Raw genomic sequence first — 7555 nt, 5'->3', positions numbered from 1 at the left:
GGTGGCCATCAGGCGGCCTGGAGAGAGGGGTGCAGTTTGAAGGGGGGGAGCTGAGGGTGGGCCCGCAAGGAGCGTCACGTAGTCGGTGGTCAGTTAGAAGGGACTGAGCAGGACGAGGAACGAAGAAGCGAGTGGAGAAACAGCAGGAACCCAGATGGCCTCACAGAAGCTGCAGGAAGGGAAGGTCGTAAGGAAAGGGTGGCCCACAGAGCCTCCTGGGGCTGAAAACACAGGTCACGGGAGAGCAGTGCCGCGGGAGGTGGTCCCTGGCCCCTCAGGGAGCGCCTTCCACCGGAACGACAGGACAGGGGTCAGGTGTGACCGCACCGAGCGTGAGAAGGCAGCGAGGACGTGGAGCTGTGGACGCCGGGGAAACGCAGACCCCGAGGAGGCAGCCTTCGGCTCGGGTGTGCGTCTGTGCCCGCGCCTTGAGACTCTCTCCGCCGCTCAGCAGCGCGGCTGCTGGCGCGCTTCCCTGCGCCCGCGTGCCCCCAGCGGTCTCCGCGGTGCCCCAGGCATCGGGTCCCTCACGTCAGTTTTGTCACCGGGTCTTTTGTCTCTCCTGTTCTACCACTGGCTTTGTGTTTGCCTGTTTTATCAGTTACCGAAAAAGGTGTGCTGAATTATCCAGTGTGGCTGTGCATGCATCCATTTCTTCTTTTAGTTTTGTCTGTTTTTTCCTTATGTTTTGAGGCCATTATATTGGGGTGTGCCAATCTAATTTTATATTAAAATCTAAATTTTATTTAGATTAAAAATCCATGTCTTCCACAGATTGCCCTTTTTATTTTTTATTACGGGAACTTTTTCACTATCCACAATGCTAGAAATTTCCTTGTCTTCAGTGATGTGTATTTCCTTACTCTGTGCCATATATTTAAATAATGTCATGTGTAAAAAGCATATAATTAAGTTTTGTATTTAAATCTAATGCAACAGGATTGTATTGTCACATTAAATTGATTTATATCAACATAATTACAATATATTTGGATGCTCATCTACCATTTTGTTGTTCCTTTTTTGTGTCCCAACTGTTCCGTGTTTATTTTTCTTCCTCTTTTAATTATGTTGCATTAATGAAATATTTAATGTTGATGATTAGTCTTTGACTCTTCTTTTAGTGGATACTCCAGAGATTAACACACGCATTTTAAATTTCTGAGTAATACCAATGATCACTTTTACCACTTCCATGTAACACAGGACCTTAGAATACTTTAACATAAATCGTCTTCTCTGCCTTTCGTGCTGCTTTATGTGTTTCAATTCTACTTGGTCTTAAACTCCTCCAGACTGTGTTATTTCCATTTAACAGAGTCCCATTTTTAACTTAAATCTTTATTTTTGAGCAGTTTTGGGCTCACAGCAGAATTGGGGGAAGGCACAGAGATTTCCCATAAACCCCTCGTCCCCACTCGCACAGTCTGCCTCATCATCAACGCCCCAAGCAGAGCGGTACGTTTGCTATCGCTGACGAGCCCGTGTCAATACACCGTCACCACCCAAAGCCCGTGGTTTGCACGTGGCTCACTCGTGGTTTTGTAAACTTCACGGGTTTGAGCGGGTGTATGGCGGCGTGTGTCTGTCGGCGGCGGCGCACAGCGTCCTGTCGTTGAGCTGGAGCTCTGTGTCCTGCCTGGCTGCTCCTCCCTGACACTCGCCCCGGGCAACCCCTCGTCCTTTTACTGTCTCCACAGTTCTGCCTTTTCCAGATGTCACATGGTTGAAGTCATGCAGTGCATAGTCTTTTCAGACTGGCTTCTTTCACTTTGTCGCATGCACTGAAGTCTCCTCTCTGTCCTGTCATGGCATAACATCACTTCTTCTTAGGGCTGAGTAACATCCCGTTGTCTGATGGGTCACAGTTTATTTCTTCATTCACCTACTGCAGGACACCTTGGTTGCTTCCAGGTTTTGGCAGTTAGAGTAAAGCTGCTATAAACATCTGTGCACAGGTTTTCATGTGAACGTAGGTTGTCAAATCTTTGGGTAAATACCAAGGAATGCAATCGCTGGGTCATATGGTGAGAAACTGTATGATTGTGCGTTTTTGCCAGCAGTGATGGGAGTTCCTGCTGCTCCGCGTCCTGACCAGCGTTTGGTGATGTCAGTGTTCTGGGTTTTGGCCCGTCTGATACGTGTGCCGTGGTGTCTCGTGGCTGTTTCAGTCCGCATTTCCTTTATGCCATGTGATGTGGAACATCTTTTCATGCTATTTTCCAGCTGCACATCTTTGGAGAGGGGCCTCTTAAGGGCTTTGGTCCTTTTTTAAGTTGGGATATTTTTTATGGTCAAGGTTGAAGAACTTTTTGTCTATTATTTTAGTTTTATCGAGGTGTAACTGCCAACCAAACAGGAAGATACTTAATGTACAGGATGTGATGACTTGATACACATACACGTTGTGAAAGGCATTTAACTTACTGAGTCTCAGTTTCCTCATCTGCGGAGTAATAATAACTGCGTCCAGTCCATGAGGTTGATGTGAGCAGTGGGGGAGTCTGTTCATGCCGAACACCTAGAACAGCACAGGTGAGCTTTCTATTATTTTTGCAAAGAGAAAGGATTGAAAAGATGATTATTTGGATGCAAGTTGATAAGCAGTAAGTTAGTTTGTTGTTCTGTTTTTCTGATGTATTTCTTCAACACCTTGAGCTCTTTCTGTGCATTTTAATGGCAGTGTTAACTCATTTGAGGATGATTCAGATCTGACCCATTCTTTATGATTTAGCATACAAATATTAGGCCGGAGACAGTCTAATTATGAAAAATACATTTTCTTTAATTTAAAAATAAATCTCTTACTGCACTGAGAGAGAAATGAGGATCTGCCCTCTGCTGGCCTGGCGGTTTGCCGGGGAAGCAGCCTGCAGGAAGTGGATTTCATTATGAGCGGCAGAAATCCATCCCCCTGGCTTCTGGAGCAGCGCGGGGTGTGCTCTGGGCGCTGCTGGGGTTTCAGGATTCTGACAGCTTCTCTCAAAAACATGTTTTTGAGGCAAATAGACGTTAACGTTAGATGCCGACACAGTGAAGGCAGAGGCGTGAGTCTGTGTGTCCACCACTCACTCCCGAGCACCCGCCCTGGTGGCACGTTTGCCTCTCACGTTTCTGGATGGATGGCACAGGAAGTTGAAAGTCTGGAGAATTCAGTGAAACTTTTTCTCCCTTGTTGCTTAATTTGTCCAGACGGACAGCACGAGCTGCTGGCTGCGCCCCTTGGCTCCACCAGCGATGCTGCAGGGGCGTCAAAGACGGAGACAGGAGAGGGGCTGCAGCGGGGTTTGTCAGGTTTCTTGTGGGCACCAAGCCCCCTGCCTTCTTCCAGGGCCTCCCCAGGCAGACGCCTGCCAGCTACCACCGACTTACCTCCGGATCCGAGCATCGCTGTACCATCGCCGCAGCCGCGCCCTGAGTCGGAGGGCCTGCCCCTGCTCTCAGCCCGCTAGGAGACGGGTGAGGACGGGGACGCTCAGGGCCCGCGAGGAGGAGGCAGGAGGGGAGGGAGGGGCCCCCCAGCGGGCTCCTCCCCCGCCCCCTCCAGCCCTGCCTGGTCCCCGGGGTCTCTCCAGAGGACCCACCACTCCACTGCCCATCCCTCTTTGTGGCAACAGGGAAACGTCCACTTTTGGTTGCAAAGTGAAATGGGGCAGCACGTGGTGTGTTCAGCCTGGTTTCTTCTCCTTTGATTTGATTTTTTAAAGAGAAAAGAAAAGGAAAGAAATAATCTCGCATACGAAGTTTTCATACTGTAATTCCTGGAAATCATCTGGAGTCAAAGAATTTTTGTCTGTTAGGGGGAAAAAAAAATTTGGAGACTTCCTGCAGCTCCGGGAGCAGCTCCAGTAGACAGGGGTTTCAACCCCCCGCTGCCAAAAGTTCCAGCGACGTGGCAGCTGCCGGAGGCCAGGCGTCCGAGAGCAGAGCGCCGGCGCCCACGGGGCGGGGGCGCAGGCGGCCGTGCTCCCAGCGAGCCCCCTCTGGGCCTCCGAAGAGAAAGGGGAGAAACCCAGCCTCTAGCCTTATGGTCTGAAAGTACGTAACCTCAAGCCCAGGTGGTGGGCGATTGCAGTCCTGGTCTAGAAGATGAAGCGTGGTTTGTAAGGCTCCACGTCAGCAGACGCCCACGGCAATGCTTCTGCTGACCCTCCTGGTGAGGGCGGCCTGCAGTGTCCCTTGTGGCAACTTCCAAGGGCGACAGGCTATTCAGTGATGCCAGGATCTCGTGGGAAGTGGCTGGGGGTCACCCATAAGCCAGGGATGGTGCTGCGAGTCCTCGTTCCTCGTGGGCTGGTAGGAGCTCGCAGGCCGTGTGTGGAAGGAGCCTGGGCGTCGCTGACGCGCCGTGGTAGAGGGCCCCCAGGCCGGCAGCTCGCTGCCACTGGTAAAGCACCCAGGACTCAGTCGTGTTGGAAACTTGCAGTGGGAGCAGGCCGGCCTCCAGTTCTGTGCCATGAGGAATGTGTGACCATGGAAGTTTGCAAAGAAAGAAATGCACCAAATTCTGATCACAGGGCCTGGAAATGCAGAACTGAATCATGCTACCGATGTTGCGATGTTGTTCAGCAATTAATTTCTTTTTAATTCTGGCAGTACTGATCGGTTTTCCCCAGAGTCCCTGAAGCTCCCTGAGTCCATAACTCGACCACGATGGAGGGCCTGGGCCTGTGCCCTGTCCTTTCCTGCACCACTGCTTCCACTGTGGCTTTTCCCAGAGGAGCCAGGCCAGCTCCACCTTCAGGTCGCCTTGTCCGATCACAGCAGGACAGGCCCCCACCCAGAGCCTGCCTCCACTGGAGGACGTGCCAGAGCCACTCTCCGAGGAACGAAGGGTTTTGTGAAGATAAGCTTGTGTTCTCGGAAGGGTTCCGGTGAGTCATCTGATAAGAGGTAAGGCACACAGGAGCGAGGTACCCACCAAACGTCCCAGACCGCCCCCCCGGCCCACGGCGACAGGCCCAGCCCCCCGCCCCCCTGCTGCGCTGGGAAGAGGGGTGGCCAGCGCTCAGAGCCCTCACGTTCCCCCTTGAGCTCAGGGGGCCCACTGGCCGCTTCCTCCCAGACGAGGTTTGCTCAGAAGAGTGTCTCTTGTCGACCTGCTTGATGGCAATGAGCTTGCCCTCTGCTTCTGTGTGCAGCCTGCCTCTTCCTCCAGGAACTGGAATTCGGACACCTGGCCGGTGAGCAGCCCTGAGGACCACATGCTGAAGGATGTCAGAGCCACAAAAACCCTGGTACCCTGATGCCCTGCTAAAGCAGAACTGCCCACCTGCACGGAACCCGCTGTCTTTCCGGGGACAGTGACATGGAAGAGAACAAGCCATCTGCTCCGCGTGGGCGTCTGTGTCTTTGGTGCCTGTGGCACCAGCTAAACTGCATACCAGCTAAACTGCATCCCAGCTAAACGAGGGTCTGCAGTGTTCCGGGCCCCGGGTGTGACAAGGGGCGGCCCTACCGTCTCATCCAGCGCCCGTAACAGGTTAACGAGGCAGGCACTTCTATTTCCAGATCTCATGGTTGAGGGAGAAAAGCCATGTTCCCAAAAGTCACGCGATAGAAACGGGAGAACCAGGACTCCGTCCAGCTCTGGTTCGCACGGAGCCAGAGCGGTCGGCACCTCCGGGCAGCGCCAGGACGTAGTTTTTCCAGTCTCGTTGGCCGGAGGAGTTACAGGATGTCATCATCATCGGGTCCAGACAGCCGAAGGTGATTGCGAGAGATCTGAGGATTTCCCTTTCCCAAACCCAGGGGCACCTGAACACTGTCGTCTGAATCACAGGCTTGGAGGAATCAGTCACCCAAACTGAATGGGGACCCCAGGCCACTGCCCTGAAGTCAGGGACAGAGAGAGCAGGACCCTAACAAAGCTCCACAGACCTGGAGGTTTAGACAGCAGACATTCATCCTCTCGTGTCCTGGGGACTGGAAGTCCCCGATCAGGGGGTGGGCAGGGCTGGGGTCTGCTTAGGACCCTCTTCCTGGCTTGCAGACGGCCCGTCTCACTGGGTCCTCACTTGGCCTCTCTTCCGGGGAGGCGGGGGGCAGATCCCTGGTGTCTCTTCCTCCTCCAACAAGGACCCCAGTCCTCCTGGATCCGCCCCCGCCCCCGCGTATGACCTCGTGTAGCTTCACCCCCTTAAAGGCCCTCAATCTAAATGTACTCACGGGGGTGCGAGCTCCAGGCTGTGGATTTGGGGCAGACACAGTTCAGTCTGAAACAGATGTTCATCTCAGGGATGCCAGCATCCTCTCTGCTACCCTGTGAGACTCACTGGGAGGGAAGGCGGTTTTATTTCTGCTGAAATGATAAACTGGAGATAATAACAACTCATGTGACCATCCAGCCCTGACTCACAACATTTCTTGGCCGTTTCACTATCCACACGCAGCATCTTCCTGTCGCCTGGCGGTCAGTCCCTTGATCTCCGCGTCCTGGGCCCCCTGCTGCCCCCGTGCCCCGTGCCTGGTCACCACAGCCCCTCAGAACCTCAGACTCTGTGCCCCGCTCGCTGAGCACCTCCCCGGTCCTTCCAGCTCCCCGCCTCTGGCAAGGGCGCCAGCCATCCTGTGGCCTCACCCAGAGCCCTAGGCCTTTGACCTTCCACTGTTGGGTCCCTCACGCTCTTGACGTCCAGTGTCCCTGCCTAACCCTGCTTAGAGTCTGTGCAACACCCCCTCTCCTGCAGTCCCCACATTGCTGGGCGTCTCCGGCTTTGTCCACTTGCTCGGTTAATCCACAGCCCAGGTTCAATCACATGCTCTCCCAACCCCATGTCTGCAACGATGCATCCGACCTTTGCTGGTGGAGAAGCTCCCAGAAGCACGTGGCATAAACAGGAACCCAGCAGGGCTCCAGGTGCCCCCTCCGGCCGGCTGTCCACCAGGTCCTCTCCTCTCCGGGCAGTCTGGGTCACTGCTTTACGCCCGGCCCTCTCCCCAGCCTCCACCACTGCCACCTCATCCTCATGCTCAGCTCTCATGTGCCCAGGGTGGGCGGTCCTGCCTCCGTCCTGGTGACCCTGCTGACCTGTCCTCCGCTCTGTCCTGAGCAAAAGCCTGAGCTCGCGCCCTGGACCCCCTGCATCCCGCCCCCCCACAGCATCCCTCCAGCAAAGCTCTGCTCACGTCCCCCGCATCCTTGCTTTCCTGCCGGATTTTTCCGTCAGCGAGCACACACGCTGTTATCTGCCCCATTTCACAGCACAGTCAAAACAAGCAGAGCTGAGTGCATCTGGGGCCACGCTTTCCTGCCCAGTCCCCTCCCACTCCGTGGCCACTCCTCGCAGCCAAGTCCCCGTGCGCAGCCCAGCGCCCAGGCCCTCCCTCCCCGCCCCCTTCCTCCCGTCCAGGCCAGACCTGGCGTCCTCGCCGCCCGCTGCACTTGCCTTCCCTGTCACCTGCGCCGGTGCCTGAGCTCAGGAAGTCCCACGGTCAGTGTCAGCCTTTCCTGGCCTCCAGGCCACACCCACTCTGTCGCATCCGCCGTCCCGCTCCATCTGAGGTTCCCCCACCGAGGTCCACGGGTGCCTCTCCGTCCTTGCGTCACCTTCTC

At 54.8% G+C, this 7555-nt stretch overlaps 1 long non-coding RNA gene across 1 annotated transcript; it reads right to left on the bottom strand.

Moving 5' to 3' along the window:
* Positions 1–1322: 1322 nt before the first annotated feature.
* LOC141578303 (uncharacterized) lies at positions 1323–7062 on the bottom strand. The gene is made up of 2 exons (XR_012508432.1): positions 3373–7062; positions 1323–3240 (listed from the first exon to the last, which is right to left on the bottom strand). It is a non-coding gene; the product is annotated as an uncharacterized LOC141578303 (long non-coding RNA).
* Positions 7063–7555: the final 493 nt, after the last annotated feature.

Source organism: Camelus bactrianus, chromosome 8 (assembly GCF_048773025.1).
Source record: "Camelus bactrianus isolate YW-2024 breed Bactrian camel chromosome 8, ASM4877302v1, whole genome shotgun sequence".
Classification (NCBI taxonomy): domain Eukaryota; kingdom Metazoa; phylum Chordata; class Mammalia; order Artiodactyla; family Camelidae; genus Camelus; species Camelus bactrianus.
This window is presented reverse-complemented; position numbering and strand designations above follow the sequence as displayed.